At 41.7% G+C, this 21,763-nt stretch overlaps 1 protein-coding gene across 7 annotated transcripts in view; it reads right to left on the bottom strand.

The window, feature by feature from the left end:
* The window catches only part of ANO10 (anoctamin 10), a 268,035-nt gene extending 247,793 nt beyond the window's left edge, over window positions 1-20,242 (bottom strand). For 3 of the 7 annotated variants that reach the window (XR_010120147.1, XM_055281054.2, XM_063636620.1), the window contains exon 1: window positions 20,079-20,213. The gene's annotated coding sequence lies outside the window, so the exon portion shown is untranslated. Of the gene's footprint in view, window positions 1-20,078 lie in introns of all 7 variants that reach the window. The other 4 variants (XR_010120148.1, XM_055281046.2, XM_063636619.1 and 1 more) reach the window with 3 other exon arrangements.
* Between the last annotated feature and the right edge of the window lie 1,521 nt (window positions 20,243-21,763).

The following is a 21,763-nucleotide window of genomic DNA, read 5'->3' as shown; positions in this document are numbered from 1 at the left end:
CCCACTTTGAACTGGGATCTGAAAAGGCTACATTCTAAACATAATAGTGAAGGAGAATTAGATCACCCTGATAGGAACTAAATTCTAGGTTTGCATCATCTTAATCAGGAGAAAAGTTACTACATATGAAAATGAAAAATAGTAACAAGCAATAGAAACAAACACATAATAGATCCAAATAATGTAGGTGAAAGGACTTTAAAATAATGATCATATATTCAAAGAACAAAAAGACAAGATTGATAATTTTGGCAAAGAACTGAAAATTATTTTTAATGGAAATTCTAGAATTTAAAAATATGAGTCAAAATTAAGAACCCAAGGAAGGCTTTATAGAAAATCAGACAAAGCTAAAGATAAAAACCAATGAATGATAACACAGGCACAAAGAAAATATCTAGAATTAAGCCCTGAGGACAAAAAACGAAGAAAACACAGTAAAAAGAGTAAGAGACAAGGAACTACAAGGAACTAAAAGGGGGAGGTATTAGAGTATAAACAATATCTGAAGAGAGACTGACCAAGAATTTCCCAAAGCTGACAAAATATACCAAGGCACAGATTTAAGAATCTCTATATATCTTCATCAAGATAAATAAAAAGAAAAAGCATAGTAAAACATCAGAAAAGCCAAGAGAAAAATCTTAAAGCAGAAAAATAAAGACAAAGTACCTTGAAGAGCAATAATTAGACTGAAAGAGTATCTTCAGTGTCCCAATATTATGGCTACTCCAAAATTGTATACTTAGTCAAAATATGCCTCAAGAATAAAAGAGAAAAAAAGCCATTTTCAAACATACAAAAATTGACCCTGAGACAGGGTCTCACTCTTTTGCCCAGGCTGGAGTACAGTAGCATGTGCCACCATTCCCAGCTAATTTTTGTATTTTTTGTAGAGACAGGGTTTTGCCATGTTGCCTAGGCTCATCTCGAACTCTTGGGCTCAAGTGATCCTTTCGCCTTGGCCTCCCCAAATGCTGGGACTTCAGCTTCAGGTATGAGCTACTGCACATGGCCTTTGTTTTTGGTTTTTTTTTTTTTTTAGACAGGGTCTTGCTGTGTCACCCAGGCTAGTCTGGAGTACAGCGGTGTGATCGTGGCTCACTGCAGCCTCAAACTCTGGGGCCCAAGCAATCCTCCCACTTCAACCTTCCAAGTAGCTGGGACCACAGGTGAGTGCCATGACACCCAGCTAATTTTTTCATTTTTGTAGAGATGGGGTCTCCCTATGTTGTCCAGGCTGGTCTCAAACTACTGAGCTCAAGCAATTCTCCCTCCTCAGCTTCCCAAAGTGCTGGGATTGCAGGTGTGAGCCATATGCCCAGCCAAGAGTGTTAAGACAGAAAGAAATGATTGCAAACGATCTGGCATCTGGAACATAGCAATCTTATATTTAGTGAACAGACAGCTTTCGTAATATAGGAACTCCTCTACCGCCTTTAAATTTAATTTCCTCTCTACTAAATTTCTCTTTTGTTGAATTTCTCACTACATATAAGACACTGTATTAGGTACCTAAACACACAATTCTATGCAATCTTCCTAAAGCCCTATAATTTATACTTCAAAAACTAAGAGGAAAATTGAATGAAGAAGTTACTTTGTTAAGCTCATAGTAAGCAAGAAGTTAGTTTCCCATGATATACAGCTTTAAACTAGACAAAATAGAATCATTAGAGATATCCAAATTCTATGTTTTTACCTACTAAATGAAATCTTAATTTTGAATTGTCTACCATACAACTCTGTCAAAGATGAGCTAAACAGTTCAAGATAAAATGACAAAGTGAAACCATATTACAGAATCTTCTGACCTAAAGCAAAATTAAATGTAAAAAACAAGTAAAACAGTGCCCAAATATTAATAACAAAAAATAGTCAGCAGCCAAAAAGTAAACCTCAAGCCAAAATCATGACCAACTGAAGACAACACCAACAATGAACTGATAACAAAGGATCCTTCTGACAATTTGGAGAATTCCAACCATTTATGGTCATACATCACTTAATGACAAAGACAGTTCTGAGAAATAGGCAGTTACACTGTTGTGGAAACATCATAGAGTGTACTCATACAAACCTAGATGGCATAACCTATTACATACCTAGGCTATACAGTATAGCTTATTACTCCAAGGCTACAAACCTATACAGCATGTTACTGCACTGAATCCTGTAGGCAATTGTAACACAATAATATGTATTTGTGTATGTAAACATAGAAAAAGTACAGTGAAAATACAGTATAAAAGATTTAAAAATGAATACACCTGTATAGGGTATTTACCATGAATGGAGCTTGCAGGACTGGAAGTTGCTCTGGGTTAGTCAGTGAGTGAGTGGTGGGTGAATGTGAAGGCCTAGGACATTACTGTATACTACTGTAGACTTTATAAAACACTGTACATTTAGGCTATACTAAATATATTTTTTAAAGTTTTCTTCACTTTATAAACTTTTTGATTTTTTTGACTTTTGTAATAATACTTACAGTAAGATACAAACACATTGTACAGCGGTACAAAAATATTTTATTTATATATTTATTCTAGAAGCCATTTTCTATTTAAATTTTTTAAAATTTTTAAACTTTTTTTTAAAAACTAAGACACAAATACATTAATCTAGGTCTACACAGAGTCAGGATCATCAATATCACTGTCTTCTACCTCCACGTCTTGTCTCACAGAAAGGTCTTCAGAGGCAGTAACACACACGGAGCTGTCATCTCCTATAACAATGCCTTCTTCTGGAATACCTCCTGAAGGACCTGCCTGAGGCTGTTTTACAGTTAACTTTTTTTTCAATATAAGGAGGAGTACACTCTAAAATAATGATTAAGAGTATAGTATAGTAAATACATAAACCAGTAAAAGTGGGTTCATTATCACTGTCAGGTATTATGTACTGTACATAATTGTATGTGCTACTTTTATGCAACTGGCAGCACAGTTTACACCAGCATCACCACAAACACATGAATACTGTGTTACACTACGATGTCACCAGATGACACGAATTTCTCAGCTCTGTTATAATCTCATGGGACCATCATATATGCAGTCTGTTGTTGACCAAAATGTCATTATCCAATACATGACTGTACATGCGTCTGCAAATTAATCTTTATAACACTGTCGGGCACAGAAAAACAGCTAGATATTTTAGTAGATTGCTGAATTAGACTTCAATGAACTCTAGAAGTATACCAATTCTATTTTATGAACACTAAATATCAGTAATCCTCAATAATGTATTTAATGGGCAATTAATAAGTAGTCCTTTCCAATCTGTAAAAATGAAAGCCTATGAAATTGTATCCTACTGACTGAAATGAACCCCAAAAGAACCTGCATTTTTAGGATAACTTCAGGAGAATATCAAGAGAATCTTCAAGACCTTGTCTAAGGTTTCTTGTCTAGTTCTCTACCCAATCCTTTTTCCTTGGTTCCTGTGGCAGAGATTTGAGCTATCCTCTGAAATCCACTCTCCCTTTCTTTGTCTAAGTACATGGCTAGGCTACATTTTCCACACAGTTGGAGTTAGGTGAACATTAGACTAAATTCTAGACAATAGTATGTGAGCAGAAGTACTCACAACTCCAGACCAAGGCTTTTAAGGGAGTGGTTCTATCTCTCCTCAATGTTTTATTTCCCTTTCCATGGGCCCCTGAGATACTGGGGAGATACAAGACAGAAAAGTATGGCTTCCTAAATCAGAAGGGAGTTGAGCCACCTACCAATCCAGAATACCTGCCTTGAATAGTTACATGAGTGAGAAATCTATTATGTTTGAGCCTATTACATATGTCAGGATTTAAACAATACAACAGTCTAGCTTACTCTGATTAATAGTATACAATCCCTCTGTCTTGTTTTGTTCTAGTGATTTGGACTTTGGTTAATTATGTCTAACTATTAGAATTGGTTAAGAGCTTGATCTCTGGAGACAGACAGACATAAATTCAAATTCAATTCATGACCTCTCAGTTATGTGACCTTAGGCAATTTATTTATCCTCTTTCTGTAAAGTGGGATTAATTAAAAGTACATGCCACACTGAATGGTGTGAGAGGAAATGAGAGACATGTACAGCACAGTGCTTGCCACATAGTAGGCATGCAACAAATGGTAGCCTTTTTATTACCAGCTACTAGTATAAATAGAATATTAAAACTCTGGAATTAAACTCTCCTCAGAGAAATTCTAGTCAACTCTGATCAAGTTTTCAGGTCTAATCAGCAAGAACAAATATGATAGGGGGTGGAGCCAAGATGGCTGAATAGGAACAGCTCCGGTCTACAGCTCCCAGCCTGAGCGACACAGAAGACGGGTGATTTCTGCATTTCCGTTTCAGGTACCGGGTTCATCTCACTAGGGAGTGCCAAACAGTGGGTGCAAGACAGTCGGTGCAGCGCACTGTGTGCAAGCCGAAGCAGGGCAAGGCATTGCCTCACTCGGGAAGCGCAAGGGGTCAGGGAGTTCCCTTTCCTAGTCAAAGAAAGGGGTAACAGACGACACCTGGAAAATCAGGTCAGTCCCACCCTAATACTGCGCTTTTCCAACAGGCCTGGAAAACGGCACACTAGAAGATTGTGTCCCGCACCTGGCTCAGAGGGTCCTATGCCCACGGAGTCTCCCTGATTGCTAGCACAGCAGTCTGAGGTCAAACTGCAAGGTGGCAGTGAGGCTGGGGGAGGGGCACCCGCCATTGCCCAGGCTTGCTTAGGTAAACAAAGCAGCCAGGAAGCTCGAACTGGCTGCTCGAACTTGCTTAGGTAAACAAAGCAGCCAGGAAGCTCCAACTGTGGCCCACCACAGCTCAAGGAGGCCTGCCTGCCTCTGTAGGCTCCACCTCTGGGGGCAGGGCACAGACAAACAAAAATTCAGCAGGAACCTCCACAGACTTAAATGTCCCTGTCTGACTGACAGCTTTGAAGAGAGTAGTGGTTCTCCCAGCACGCAGCTGGAGATCTGAGAACAGACAGACTGCCTCCTAAAGTGGGTCCCTGACCCCCGAGCAGCCTAACTGGGAGGCACCCCCCAGTAGGGACAGACTGACACCTCACTTGGCTGGGTACTCCTTTGAGACAAAACCTCCAGAGGAACTATCAGACAGCTGAATTTGTGGTCTCACGAAAATCCGCTGTTCTGCAGCCACTGCTGCTGACACCCAGCCAAACAGGGTCTGGAGTGGACCTCTAGCAAACTCCAACAGACCTGCAGCTGAGGGTCCTGTCTGGGAGAAGGAAAACTAACAAACAGAAAGGACATCCACACCAAAAACCCATCTGTACATCACCATCATCAAAGACCAAAAGTAGATAAAACCACAAAGATGGGGAAAAAACAGAGCAGAAAAACTGGAAACTCTAAAAAGCAGAGCACCTCTCCTCCTCCAAAGGAACGCAGTTCCTCACCAGCAACGGAACAAAACTGGACGGAGAATGACTTTGACGAGTTGAGAGAAGACGGCTTCAGACGATCAAACTACTCCGAGCTACGGGAGGAAATTCAAAACAACAGCAAAGAAGTTAAAAACTTTGAAAAAAAATTAGATGAATGGATAACTAGAATAACCAATGGAGAGAAGGGCTTAAAGGAGCTGATGGAGCTGAAAGGCAAGTACCGAGAACTACGCGAAGATTTTGCAGAAGCCTCGGTAGCCGATGCGATCAACTGGAAGAAAGGGTATCAGTGATGGAAGACGAAATGAATGAAATGCAGCGAGAAGGGAAGTTTAGAGAAAAAAGAATAAAAAGAAACAAACAAAGCCTCCAAGAAATTTGGGACTATGTGAAAAGACCAAACCTACATCTGATTGGTGTACCTGAAAATGATGGAGAGAATGGAACCAAGTTGGAAAACACTCTGCAAGATATTATCCAGGAGAACTTCCCCAATCTAGCAAGGCAAGCCAACATTCAGATTCAGGAAATACAGAGAACGCCACAAAGATACTCCTCGAGAAGAGCAACTGCAAGACACATAATTGTCAGATTCACCAAAGTTGAAATTAAGGAAAAAATGAAGAGAGAAAGGTCGGGTTACCCACAAAGGGAAGCCCATCAGACTAACAGCTGATCTCTCGACAGAAACTCTAAAAGCCAGAAGAGAGTGGGGGCCAATATTCAACATTCTTAAAGAAAAGAATTTTCAACCCAGAATTTCATATCCAGCCAAACTAAGCTTCATAAGTGAAGGAGAAATAAAATACTTTACAGACAAGCAAATGCTGAGTGATTCTGTCACCACCAGGCCTGCCCTAAAAGAGCTCCTGAAGGAAGCACTAAACATGGATAGGAACAACCAGTACCAGCCACTGCAAAAACATGCCAAATTGTAAAGACCTTCGAGGCTAGGAAGAAACTGCATCAATTAATGAGCAAAATAACCAACTAACATCATAATGACAGGATCAAATTCACACATAACAATATTAACTTTAAATGTAAATGGGCCAAATGCTCCAATTAAAAGACACAGACTGGCAAACTGGATAAGGAACAAGACCCATCGGTGTGCTGTATTCAGGAAACCCATCTCACGTGCAGAGACACACACAGACTCAAAATAAAGGAATGGAGGAAGATCTATCAAGCAAATGGAAAACAAAAAAAGGCAGGGGTTGCAATCCTAGTCTCTGATAAAATAGACTTTAAACCAACAAAGATCAAAAGAGACAAAGAAGGCCATTACATAATGGTAAAGGGATCAATTCAACAAGAAGAGCTAACTATCCTAAATATATATCCACCCAACACAGGAGCACCCAGATTCATAAAGCAAGTCCTGAGTGACCTACAAAGGGACTTAAACTCCCACACAATAATAATGGGAGATTTTAACACCCCACTGTCAACATTAGACAGATCAACGAGACAGAAAGTTAACAAGGATATCCAGGAATTGAACTCAGCTCTGCACAAAGTGGACCTAATAGACATCTACAGAACTCTCCACCCAAATCAACAGAATATACATTTTTTTCAGCACCACACCTATTCCAAAATTGACCACATAGTTGGAAGTAAAGCTCTCCTCAGCAAATGTAAAAGAACAGAAATTATAACAAACTGTCTCTCAGACCACAGTGCAATCAAACTAGAACTCAGGATTAAGAAACTCACTCAAAACCGCTCAACTACATGGAAACTGAACAACCTGCTCCTGAATGACTATTGGGTACATAATGAAATGAAGGCAGAAATAAAGATGTTCTTTGAAACCAACGAGAACAAAGACACGACATACCAGAATCTCTGGGACACATTCAAAGCAGTGTGTAGAGGGAAATTTATAGCACTAAATGCCCACAACAGAAAACAGGAAAGATCCAAAATTGACACCCTAACATCACAATTAAAAGAACTAGAAAAGCAAGAGCAAACACATTCAAAAGCTAGCAGAAGGCTACAAGTAACTAAAATCAGAGCAGAACTGAAGGAAATAGAGACACAAAAAGCCCTTCAAAAAATTAATGAATCCAGGAGCTGGTTTTTTGAAAGATCAACAAAATTGATAGACCACTAGCAAAAGACTAATAAAGAAGAAAAGGGAGAAGAATCAAATAGATACAATAAAAAATGAAAAAGGGGATATCACCACCAATCCCACAGAAATACAATCTACCATCAGAGAATACTACAAACACCTCTATGCAAATAAACTAGAAAATCTAGAAGAAATGGATAAATTCCTCGACAAATACACCCTCCCAAGACTAAACCAGGAAGAAGTTGAATCTCTGAATAGACCAATAACAGGTTCTGAAATTGTGGCAATAATCAATAGCTTACCAACCAAAAAGAGTCCAGGACCTGATGGATTCACAGCCGAATTCTACCAGAGGCACAAGGAGGAACTGGTACCATTCCTTCTGAAATTATTCCAATCGATAGAAAAAGAGGGAATCCTCCCTAACACATTTTATGAGGCCAGCATCGTCCTGATACCAAAGCCTGGCAGAGACATAACCAAAAAAGAGAATTTCAGACCAATATCCTTGATGAACATTGATGCAAAAATCCTCAATAAAATACTGGCAAACCGAATCCAGCAGCACATCAAAAAGCTTATACACCATGATCAATTGGGCTTCATCCCTGGGATGCAAGGCTGGTTCAACATACGCAAATCAATAAATGTAATCCAGCATATAAACAGAACCAAAGACAAAAACCACATGATTATCTCAATAGATGCAGAAAAGGCCTTTGACAAAATTCAACAACCCTTCATGCTAAAAACTCTCAATAAATTAGGTATTGATGGGACGTATCTCAAAATAATAAGAGCTATCTATGACAAACCCACAGCCAATATCATACTGAATGGGCAAAAACTGGAAGCATTCCCTTTGAAAACTGGCACAAGACAGGGATGCCCTCTCTCACCACTCCTATTCAACATAGTGCTGGAAGTTCTGGCCAGGGCAATCAGGCAGGAGAAGGAAATAAAGGGTATTCAATTAGGAAAAGAGGAAGTCAAATTGTCCCTGTTTGCAGATGACATGATTGTATATCTAGAAAACCCCATTGTCTCAGCCCAAAATCTCCTTAAGCTGATTAGCAACTTCAGCAAAGTCTCAGGATACAAAATCAATGTACAAAAATCACAAGCATTCTTCTACACCAATCACAGACAAACAGAGAGCCAAATCATGAGTGAACTCCCATTCACAATTGCTTCAAAGAGAATAAAATACCTAGGAATCCAACTTACAAGGGATGTGAAGGACCTCTTCAAGGAGAACTACAAACCACTGCTCAATGAAATAAAAGAGGATACAAACAAATGGAAGAACATTCCATGCTCATGGGTTGGAAGAATCAATATCGTGAAAATGGCCATATTGCCCAAAGTAATTTATAGATTCAATGCCATCCCCATCAAGCTACCAATGACTTTCTTCACAGAATTGGAAAAAACTACTTTAAAGTTCATATGGAACCAAAAAAGAGCCTGCATCGCCAAGTCAATCCTAAGCCAAAAGAACAAAGCTGGAGGCATCACGCTACCTGACTTCAAACTATACTACAAGGCTACAGTAACCAAAACAGCATGGTACTGGTACCACAACAGAGACATAGATCAATGGAACAGAACAGAGCCCTCAAAAATAATGCCACATATCTACAACTATCTGATCTTTGACAAACCTGACAAAAACAAGAAATGGGGAAAGGATTCCCTATTTAATAAATGGTGCTGGGAAAACTGGCTAGCCATATGTAGAAAGCTGCAACTGGATCCCTTCCTTACACCTTATACAAAAATTAATTCAAGATGGATTAAAGACTTAAATGTTAGACCTAAAACCATTAAAATCCTACAAGAAAACCTAGGCAATACCATTCAGGACATAGGCGTGGGCAAGGACTTCATGTCTAAAACACCAAAAGCAATGGCAACAAAAGCCAAAATCGACAAATGGGATCTCATTAAACTAAAGAGCTTCTGCACAGCAAAAGAAACTACCATCAGAGTGAACAGGCAACCTACAGAATGGGAGAAAATTTTTGCAACCTACTCATCTGACAAAGGGCTAATATCCAGAATCTACAATGAACTCAAACAAATTTACAAGAAATAAACAAACAACCCCATCAAAAAGTGGGCGAAGGACATGAACAGACACTTCTCAAAAGAAGACATTTATGCAGCCAAAAAACACATGAAAAAATGCTCATCATCACTGGCCATCAGAGAAATGCAAATCAAAACCACAGTGAGATACCATCTCACACCAGTTAGAATGGCCATCATTAAAAAGTCAGGAAACAACAGGTGCTGGAGAGGATGTGAAGAAATAGGAACACTTTTACACTGTTGGTGGGACTGTAAACTAGTTCAACCATTGTGGAAATCAGTGTGGCAATTCCTCAGGGATATGGAACTAGAAATACCATTTGACCCAGCCATCCCATTACTGGGTATATACCCAAAGGACTATAAATCATGCTGCTATAAAGACACATGCACACGTATGTTTATTGCAGCACTATTCACAATAGCAAAGAGATGGAACCAACCCAAATGTCCAACAACGATAGACCGGATTAAGAAAATGTGGCACATATACACCATGGAATACTATGCAGCCATAAAAAATGATGAGTTCATGTCCTTTTCTAGAGACATGGATGAAACTGGAAAATATCATTCTCAGTAAACTATCGCAAGGACAAAAAACCAAACACCGCATGTTCTCACTCATAGGTGGGAATTGAACAATGAGAACTCATGGACACAGGAAGGGGAACATCACACTCTGGGGACTGTTGTGGGGTGGGGGGAGGGGGGAGGGACAGCATTAGGAGATATACCTAATGCTAAATGACGAGTTAATGGGTGCAGCAAACCAACATGGCACATGGATACATATGTAACAAACCTGCATGTTGTGCACATGTACCCTAAAACCTAAAGTATAATAATAAAAAAAAAGAACAAATAAAATATGGCTGATAGTAAAATAAGTAGCCATAGGGTAGAAGCAGTTTACCTAGTGTGTCAAAGATACTCTTGTTGGAATAGCCCAAACTTGCTGTTAAAAAATATTAATAACACTTGGCCGGGCGCGGTGGCTCACGCTTGTAATCCCAGCACTTTGGGAGGCCGAGGCGGGCGGATCACGAGGTCAGGAGATCGAGACCACGGTGAAACCCTGTCTCTACTAAAAATACAAAACAATTAGCTGGGCGTGGTGGCGGGCACCTGTAGTCCCAGCTACTCGGAGAGGCTGAGGCAGGAGAATGGGGTGAACCCAGGAGGCAGAGCTTGCAGTGAGCCAAGATCGCGCCACTGCACTCCAGCCTGGGCAACAGAGCGAGACTCCATCTCAAAAAATATATATATATTAATAACACTTTTAGATGCACAAAAAACAAAACACTTCCATTTAAATTCAAAGTTATCATAGACTCTTTCCTTGGTTTCCAGAATGCTTTCTTACCTTGATTCTCTCCCTACCTCTAGAATCTCCTTTTCCTTCTGGCCTCTCCCACCACTACCTGCAAAAATATGCCCAAATCATCCCTCCTTTAAGTGCAGTGGAACAAATAAAATTAAATATTATATATATATATATAGCCCAAGAAACAATCTCAAGACTTTTGCCTTCTTTCTGTATTATTTCTCCCTCTAAACCCTCTTTCCTTCTCTTAAATTCAAACTCTAACCTCTGTGTTGCTGTCTTTGCAATCTGTCTCTAGTTTTGTCTTCTAAGCTGAGCTCCCTCAGGAGTTTCCAACACTGTTATCTCACTAAAACTTGTCTCAATAAAACCAAAACTAAACATAGGTTGCAGTGAGCCAAGGTCACACCACTGCACTCCAGCCTGGGTGACAGACAAAGCAAGACTGTCTCAAAAAAAAAAAAAAAAAAAAAATCAAGTTATACTCCAAATGTATCGGGAATGTTATTGAAAGATACCAGCCAAATCAATATTCAACATGCTAGGTTCAATGAAGGAAATCAGATCAAGACAAAATCTAGTGGTCACCTCCAAATAGCTAATAATGCAGTCAGAACACTTAATGCATAAAAATTTTGGACCAGGCAATGGTGGATGCATGTTCTACAAAAGGGAACGATGTGTAAAATCAATAAAGCAAGAATAAAGACAGCATGGGAAAAGAACAATAAGAAGACTGGCCTGACCAGAGCAGAGGGGCTACGTTTTATTAGATGCAGCCATTTAAGGATAACAAATGCTATAGTTTATATCTGATCCAATGGCCAGTACATTCTTGTAGGTTTCTGAGCAGAGGATTTTGTGTCAGAGTAATATGAATCTCAGTAAGTAAATCTATTGGGCAAGAATATGGGTATTCTTTGTGGTATTCTTTTAACTCTCCTGACTGAAATTTTCCATAATAAAAAGCTGGTGGGGGAGAATATTAACCTACTAGTAGAATACAGAGGCTGAGTTCATCACCTTCAAAGTGGAAATATCAAATACAATAAACACTTGTCATGTGCTTACTATGAGCCAGGCCAAGAGAGTCGAAAGGTACAAAGGTAAATAAAGTCTACACCTTGCTTTTCAGAAGCCCTTAGTCTAGTGGCAGAAGCAAGCATGCATCAAGTTATTCTAACACATGGGCTAAGTACAGTAGCAGGAACCCAAAAAGTAGGGGTAGCCTCAGGAGAGGGCACTGTCTGGGAAGGGATGATGGGATCCAAACAGCGTTCAACTTAGACTAGATACACAGAAAACCCCAAGGTTTCCAATCTTGGATATGGGAAGAATAACTATGTGTGAAAAAATAGCAAAGTTGGAAAGAATGTCTAGTTTAAGGGAACAATAAAGTGTTCCACAGAGTATGTAGGCACATGCATCAAAGGTCAACGTTTTTGAACATTTATGCATTGTTCAATGTGAGTAATAAAAGGACAACCTTATTCATAATAACCAGATCATAAAACAATTTTGCTGAGACACTAAAAGTAGGTTTCCATTCTAAACATGTATATGAGCACTATCTACAAACTCATATATTATTTGCTCACTGATTATTCTCATTTGAGATACTTCATGCCTTTCATTAGGCAAGGCACAACCTTAACAATATTTGCAATATGACAGACAAATTTCACTATCCTTGATATACAAAGAGTTCTTACACATCAACAACAGAAAATAAAAAAACATAAAAATACAACTCATAAAAGAAATATGCCAAGACACATTTGAAAAGATGTCCAGAGTCACCAATTTTAAAAACGCAAAGTAACAATAAGACACTTTTCCCTTTTCAAATCAGCTGAAGCTAAAAAATGGAAAGAACTCAGTTTGGGGATAGGTGTAGAAAATCCAACATTTTCACGCATTGCTGACAGATGTCGTAATTTGATATCACATTTCCAGAAAGCAGAGAGGCAGCAAGAAAAATAATATTAAACATTCATATTCTTCAACATAACAATGCTATTTCTAAGAATTTATGCCGAATTCTTAGAAGAAAACTAAACTCTCTCTCTATATATATATAGGTTCATTACTGTTTTTTATGGAATTTATCTCAAAAAGATAATTAAGCCAAATATGCATGTAAAAGTTCATTACAGATTTTTATTTATGCATTTATGGCAAAAAACAACTTAATACTTCAATGTCCATCAACAAGAAATTGGCTAAAGTCTGGTATAAGAATCCAATAGAACCATTAATACTGAGATACAGACCCAACTATATTTATTAACATGGAGATTTCCTAACACATTGTAAGGTAAAAAATGTAAAGTATGATCATATAAATATATATAATAAATACATAGTAATATCAAAATAACACCAGCTATCATTTGCTAATGATTTACTACATGCAAATGTACACTGTAGCCCAGTGTACATTTTTGTGTGAATTAATCCTCACCCCTTGAAGAAGAAACTTTAATGCTACCATTTTACCAGTGAGAAAACTTAGGTAAAAGAGATTAAATAGATTGTCCAATATCTTGAAGCAGCAAACAGGGGAGCTGGGACTCACAACCAGACAGCCTGACACCAAAGTCCACATCCTGAAGCATGTGTATATGCACACATCAAGCTATTGTGTGTGTGTATGTCTGTTTATGTGAATAAAAGCTGCATCAATGGCTACTCAGATATATTTCTCCAAGTTGTTCTCCCTAGGTAGTACCACTTGGGATAATTTTTATTTTATTATTTACTTTTTTTAATTTGATTTTTAATGATTGGGTATTTTTTATAATCAGAAAAAAAAGTGGCTCTGTATTTGTTAAATAGTATAGAAGCCTCACATTTTCAACAGCAAATGTAAATTACACACTTCGGTTAAAGCCAAATTTCATATATATATATATATATATATATATATTTTTTTTTTTTTTTTTTTTTTTTTTTTGAGTTGGAGTCTCGTTCTGTTGCCCAGGCTGGAGTGCAGTGGCACGATCTTGGCTCACTGCAACCTCCGCCTCCTGGGTTCAAGCAATTCTCCTGCCTCAGCCTCCCGAGTAGCTGGGACTATGGGCGCCCGCCACCACGCCCAGCTAAGTTTTTGTATTTTTAGTAAAGATGGGGTTTCACTGTGTTAGCCAGGATCGTCTCGATCTCCTGACCTTGTGATCCGCCCACCTCGGCCTCCCAAAGTGCTGGGATTACAGGTGTGAGCCACCACGCCCGGCCGCCAAATGGTATTTTTTAACTATATGATACAAGATACTTTGCTTTTCTTCACCAGATTAAAAGCATGCCAACCTTGTATAAAAGCTACCTAGATTTAAAATTTGGTTTCTTCTGAGGAAAGGTCACATACTCAACAGTATGTGAAATAAAAGGATCCATACGTAAGCATATCATCTTCCATCCAGCACCTATCCAGGAGACTGCAAAGCTTCAGAGGGCTGGACAATGATAGACTCTTTAAGAGGGGAAGGAATCTTAGAGATCAGTTAAGCCCTCGCTATCATGTTACTCACACCCAAAGTCACACCACCGGTGTGGCAGAAGCAGAACTGGAATCCAATGCTCTTTGAACAACACCATGCCATCAGAAGACAACCTTTTGTTTTTTCTTTTTGTGAACTTACCAGCCAATAAAGTCAAAGCCCATATTACGCCCTCATCATCAAAAAATAACACTAGCCTTGCTACAATCATGCAGGTGCATGCTGCAGCTCAATAATAACCTCAAGACCAACACAACTGCTGGCATTGCCTGGATTCTGCTTTAAGCAATGAGAATCATGTAGGTAGAGGGAAGACGGGCTGCTGGGCTTTTTTAGTGGAAGCTGGTAAGCCTAGTCCCTTTAAGGCTCCAGGACATAAGATGCTCTTGGAGCTTTGAACACTGCAGTGACACAGTCCACAGTAAGAACCAGCTCTGCTCCTCTTGTGCCCATTTTCAGTCACTCTACACTTGTGCCAGGTGTTATGCCACAGTGCACATACAGGCCAGCTTACTTAAGCTGTCTCTTCTTTCTGTCCCTGCAGTTTCATCCAGGGGTGCCCTCTGCTCAGGAAATGTCTGTCCCCATATGGTAATCCCACCTGGGTATGTCCACTCCTCAGGGAATTGCCTGTATAGTAAAACCTCTGGGGATCCCCTCTCTTTGGGTTATTCCTGCCCTTCTCTGTGTTTTTTCAAGCAGCAGGGTTATGGATGTGACAGACTTCCATCTTGCAGTTCCCTGGCCAGGCTTGCTCCAGTCTCTCTTCTCTAATTAGCTGGCTCAATGACATAAATATCAAGTGTAAGGTGTAAAGTGGTGGAAACAAGAAGCCTCATGGCAGCCTTGGCGTAAACTGAGTTCTGGAATCTACTTTTACCAGAGGGTCTTAATGGGAACTTGCTCTACCATTACCAAGCAGACGAGATGAAAAAGTGGAACCAAAATACCAGACGGGGACATGAAGGCTTTAAGTGTTCCTGCAGGTGTAGCACAAACCTTATGGCTCCAGTTGGGGCCAATCTAAAAACAAACAATGATTTGACTATACAGACTTCCTGGGCACCAGAGGGTAGAAAGATTTCTGCTATTGCAGCCAATATCCTCCTTTGACCGGGACTCTCAGCCAGGACAGTAGCCAGGCTGATTATAAGGCACAGAGCAGCCAGGTTCCACACAGGCCCTGGGGCATGGGATCATGAGACAGCGATCCCAAATTGTGTTCTTTATCATGTGTTGAATTGCACACAGGGTCAAAGAGAGACCTACAAATAAGTTAAATTCATGTGGCTTTTACATTAACTGGATCACTGGCCCACAAGAGGTAAAGTCTGACCATTGTGGTCAAGACGTAGAGAAACACACTGTGAGTTCACCATGGAGAGGTCAGGGGAGTGTGTGGAGAGTGGGGAGTTATTTTAACAAGGATCAGGAAAAGAATAATGGATTCTTTATTCTGGGGATTATTCTTTTCCTGAATTTGGGTAAAGAAAAAAAAAGTCAATGGAATTATCACAAACTCAAAGGTTAAGAAGGAAATGCACAACACTGTCTTCAGAAATCACCTTATTCCAGATTCAAGGAGAAACAGGAACGAAAAGTATTCTCAGTTATGAAGCAGAATAGGAAACACTTCAGTAAGAGAAAAATGAAGGACTGCACTGCTCAAGCTGGAAGATGAGAGGAATCTCCATAGGACAAAAGTTGCAATTTTAACGGCCAGGCTAAAAGAGGGCCAGGCCATCTCCAGAGGACCCGAGATGCGGAGACACTACTTACCTACAGGCAGGCAGTTAATGGTGAGAGCAACTGTGGGAGCCTCCCTCCTTGTACCTAGGGCAGCTGCCTCGGGGAGTTACACAGATGTAGACAGACGTGAGAATGGAGAATCAGCCCCGCATACACCCATCCTTACTATAATAGTTTCTCAGTAACACAGATAACTTAGGGAAGCTGGCGAGGACCACTCCCTGAGGGAACTCCATGCCCTTAAGATTCCACAGGAAGGTACAGGAGAGGTGAGACACAGGATACTGAAGACAGTCCTGCCACAACAGCCCAGGCCTGATTAGATGCTGCACTAACCTCTGCACACAATCACCCAACTGAGTCTAGCCATGGAAGCACCAGTGAGGAAAACAAGAATATTTCCTCCTCTCACTCATGCCTCCATCTACTCTCATTACCCCAGATACTGCCAAGAGTTTGCTTGTTTTGGCTAGAATAATGTCAGAAATATACTGTGGCTTCTTAGTAGAAATGCTCTAGAGGCTGTGAGGTTGCCCTGGGCTGAAGAAGTTCCCAAGACACAGACCTTTAAAACTGGGACAAGTTGATCACACTTGGTAAAGAGTAAAGGCCATTACTCTTTCCTCCAAAAGACCCAGGGACTGGAGTCAGCATCTGGCACTCTGCTTTTTGAAAGATTCCCACTGCCAATTCATAGACTAATAAAAGAGATAATAAGCATGGATTACTCAGATCATGCTTTCTAGTCTGTAACTCCCAGATGATTTAGAAATGGCATATAAAAGTAATTAAAAGGCACCTTATTAGTTATACATCTTTTTTTTTTTGAGACGGAGTCTTGCCCTGTCGCCCAGGCTGGAGTGCAGTGGCGCAATCTCTGCTCACTGCAAGCTCCGCCTCCCGGGTTCACACCATTCTCCTGCCTCAGCCTCCTGAGTAGCTGGGACTACAGGAATCCGCCACCATGCTCAGCTAATTTTTTTTGTATTTTTAGTAGAGACGGGGTTTTGCCGTGTTAGCCAGGATGGTCTTCATCTCCTGACCTCGTGATCCGCCTGCCTCGGCCTCCCAAAGTGCTGGGATTACAGGCGTGAGCCACCTTGCCTGGCTATGGTTATACATCTTAATCAATCAGTAGTCTATTCATATAGAAAAGGAAGATAAATATCCCCTTCTAAGGGATGGGTTTTGGATATGAATTCAAGGGAGATGTGTGCTTTCTAGCAGGCCTGCTTCACTTTACAGGTCTACACCAGGTCATCCTGTTTAGGAGGATGCTCAGGTTAAAAGAGGCTAAGGACATATGACGACTAAATACAGTGTAGGATCTCAGACTGGATCCTAAACATTAGCAGGACAATTAGTGAAATTTGAATAAGGTCTGTAGATTACACTAATAGAATTGTTTCAATGTCAATTTCCTGGTTTCAACAATTGCACCATCGTCATCTAAGATGTTCACATCTGGGGAAGGTGGGTGAAGGGCATAAGGAAATTTGTACTATTTCTGCAACTTTTTGTAAATCTAAAATTATTTCAAAACAAGAAACTTTTTAAAAAGAGCCTCTTCTAGGGGCTGGGCACAGTAGCTGAGGCCTGTAATCCCAGCACTTTGGGAGTCTGTGGCGGGTGGATCTATTGAGCTCAGGAGTTCAAGACCAGCCTGGGCAACATGGTGAAACCCTGTCTCTACAATAAATACAAAAAAAAAAAAAAAAATTAGCTGGATATGGTGAAGCTCTCGCCTGTAGTCCCAGCTACCCAGGAGGCTGAGATGGGAGGATCACCTGACCCTAGAGGTCAAGGCTGCGGTGAGCTGTGACTGCACCACTCCAGTTTGGGCAACAGAGTGAGACCTTGTCCAAAAAAAAAAAAAAAATCCTCTTCCCCCCAAAATTCTGTAATTTCCTAACACATACACACAAAAACTCATACACATTAAAAATAACAGTTTTTGACTCACACATGACATGAGACTTATTGTGAGCTTTTAACCATTAAAACAAAGGTTTATTGCTTATAAAAACAGAAGGCTAGAGACAATTTAACTGACAGATGAGAAATAGGCTTAGTACAGCTCTCATGCAAGCCATGACAAATATATCTATTTGAGGAGCACTGATTTTTCACCTCCAAGCACAGTACTAGGCACATAACTCTAATATTTGAAAAAAGAATGAATCCACATGATGAATGATTATACAAGCATTTTCAAAGATGTTTAAGAAGAATTTGATCCACAAAAATGCTAAGTGAGAAAATGTAAGGTGGCAAGAAAAAGCAAAAGTACGAAGTAATATAACAATATTACCCCAATTATGTAACAATACTACCCTAATTTTGTGTACATTCATATACACAAAAATACAAAAATTAGGAAGAAATGCATCAAAATGTTATTACATGTGGCAAAACTACAGATTTTAATTTTCATCCTTACAATTTTCTCTGTCTTCCAAGTTGTCTACAATGAAAAAAGTTGGCCGGCACGGTGGCTCACATCTGTAATCCCAGCACTTTGGGAGGCCGAGGTGGGAGGATTACCTGAGGTCAGGAGTTCAAGACCAGCCTGGCCAACATGGTGGAACCCCATCTCTACTAAAAACACAAAAATTAGCCGGGCGTGGTGGCAGGCACCTGTAATCCCAGCTACTCGGGAGAATCGCTTGAACCCGAGAGGCGGAGGTTGCAGTGAGCAGACATTGTGCCACTGCACTCCAGCCTGGGCGACAGAGCAAGACTCCGTCTCAAAAAAAAAAAAAAAGAAAAAAGTTTCAGTGGGTTTAAGTGCATATACACACTTCAATTTATCAAGACTTTTCTATGCCCTTCCATTATTTTAGATCTTTCAAATTTCATTCATCTGCAACTCTACGATTCTTTCAGCAACAGCTGTTCCGAACAGATGATTTACTTTCCATAGCGAATTTTAAACTGTTTATCATGCAGAATGGGCCCTTAGAAAACATCTAGTTCTCTAGATTTGTATGACTTTAAATTAAAAGTAGACACTACAAAGTGGATTTAACCGCTTTAAACCCCCACAGAATTAGATTTAAACTCCGCAGGATTTAAGGCAATATGATACAACTGTGTCTTGAGTCTGAATAAACCTCAGCTGTTACTTTTTAAGTCTGGGATCTCCATACACCGTCCTGTTGGAATATAAGGTTTTACAGAAGGCAGCGCACACCAATGCTGGTGCTGTGGAGGCACCCAGAAAATCAGACGCTGTCTGTAGGGGAGAACCCCATTCCATCCACTTTTCTCAGGTGTCCCAGGCACTAGCCAGACAGGTATCTATTATTTAAACTGTACAATATGTCCTAGTCAAAAGCCTGGAAACCCAGTCACCTCGATGTGAGCATTATCCTGCAAGCCCGCTCCGGCCAAACCTGCTTGGAGACAGCCTAGTCCGCCCTGATCCCCGGACTGCCCGGGAAGCAAGAATCCCGGGCCCCGCGAGCTGGCCCTTCTAAAAAGCACCCTTCACTCCGCTCCGCCGACCAGTCCACTCACTGCCTCCTACCCCAGAGCGCTGAGGCCCCCAACATCCTCCATCCTGACTCCACCAGCCCAAATTTCCGCCTCACCGCGTTTCTCTCAGGACTCAAACCCTCGCCCCAGACCCATAATCCTCTCCACAAACCTCTTCCCGCCCCTGCGACCGCCGCTCCCCGCAACACCTTCATTCATCCCTGCCCCCACAGCCCCCGCGCCCATCCTGGTCCCACTTCCCATCCCGGTCCCACTTCCCATCCCCAGCGGTGCTGGCACCGGGAGGCGGCCCGGGAACGCAAGGCGGCGACCGGGAGGAGCTCCTGGAGCCTGCAGCGGCCGGGGCTCTGTGGCTGCAAGGGGCCGGGCTCTGCCGCGAACAGCTGGGGGTCCGAGGTGCCCTCCCCGACTCACCGGCCGCCGCAGCGCTCCACGTCTTCAGAGGCGGGCCCGAGAGCCGGCGAGAACCGGAGGCCGGGCGAAAGAGCGCTCGGTGCGGGGGGCGGGCCAGGCCAGTGGGACGGGAGCCGCCGAGCGCTGGGCGTGGCGGACGCGGCGGGGCCTAGACGCGGTCACACGTAGGAGGGGGCGGGGTGGCGGCGTGAGAGGCGGGGCCTCACTGGGCGGTCGCTCCTGGAGGGGCGGAACCGCGGTGGGAGGGGCGGGGCCTCACTGGGCTGTCGTAGTGGACTAGAACCTAGAATCGGTCCGAAGAAACAAAAGGCAGCCCTGATTGGGCTGTCGCCTGGAACAGGAGCCCAGGCCGGGAGAAAGGGAGGGGCGTGCCTAACGTACTGTACCACCCATCGAGATCCGGACGGCAGCGGGAGAGGCGCGGCCGAGAAGGCAGAGGCCTGGTTGGGCTGTCACTCCGAGCCAGGGCGGCATGTCGCTGGGCTCTCCAACCGAGAGCGGTCGGGGCAGGGGAAAGGAATACACCCCTTCACATTTCCCTCTTCCATCTCTTAAAGACCAGAACCTAATTTTCTGGTCACTTTCAGGTATAAGAACAAGTCTCATTTTAACTGTAGCTCACTTTCAAGTTGTGAAAAACGCAGATCCTTTTATAACTAAAACCTAACATCCAACCACAGCCAAATCCCAAAACCCTTGCTCCTCCTAGAAATCGCCAGACACTTTAATCTCTTTCCACCTCCAGGCTCAGGGTCTTTGCCTCAGCCATTCCCTCTGCCCAGAAAGCTCTTCCCTCGGATAGCTGCTTGGCTCACTTCCTCACCTCCCTCAGTGTTTGCTGGGCTCTCACTTTCTCCCTGAGGCACTTTCTGACCATCCTACTAAATACCTGTTCTCATCTCCTCCTCACCCCACCATTTCCCTACCTGCTCTCCTATTTCTTCTGTCCACCACACTTTTTGACTTTTTGTTGTTTTGAGATGGAGCCTCGCAATGTCACCCAGGCTGGAGTGCAGTGGTGCAGTCTTGGCTCACTGCAACCTCCGCCTCCCGGGTTCAAGCGATTCTCCTGCCTCAGCCTCCTGAGTAGCTGGGATTACAGGCGCGCACCACCACGCCCAGCTAATTTTTGTATTTTTTGTAGAGACAGGGTCTCACCATGTTGGCCAGTCTGATCTCGAACTCCTAACCTCAGGTGATCCGCCTGCCTCGGTTTCCCAAAGTGCTGGGATTACAGGCGTGAGCCACTGCGACCTGCCGGCTTTAAGTGTTTTTAGTTACCCAGGGTCTACCACAGTCTGAAAATAGTTGAGACCAGAACAATAAGATATTTGGAGAGAGAGAGAGAGACCATATTCACCTTTTATTACAGTCTATTTTTATAATTGTTCTATTTTATTATTCATTGTTGTTAATCCCTTACTGTACCTAATTTATAAATGAAACTTTATCATAGTATGTATGTATGTGTAGGAAAAAACATAGTATACATAGAGTTTTATACTATCCTCAGTTTCAAGCATCCACTGTGGATCTTGGAATGTATCTCCCACAGATAATGGAGGATTATCAGCCCCAATGTTTAGAGCAGTGTTAGGTCCATAGCAGACAAGCAATAACTCTGAAATGAAAAATTAAAAAAATGAATGAACATTTTCTGCCTCCATACATCCAGCTTTGACCAG

Source organism: Symphalangus syndactylus, chromosome 1 (genome assembly GCF_028878055.3).
Source record: "Symphalangus syndactylus isolate Jambi chromosome 1, NHGRI_mSymSyn1-v2.1_pri, whole genome shotgun sequence".
NCBI lineage: Eukaryota > Metazoa > Chordata > Mammalia > Primates > Hylobatidae > Symphalangus > Symphalangus syndactylus.
This window is presented reverse-complemented; position numbering and strand designations above follow the sequence as displayed.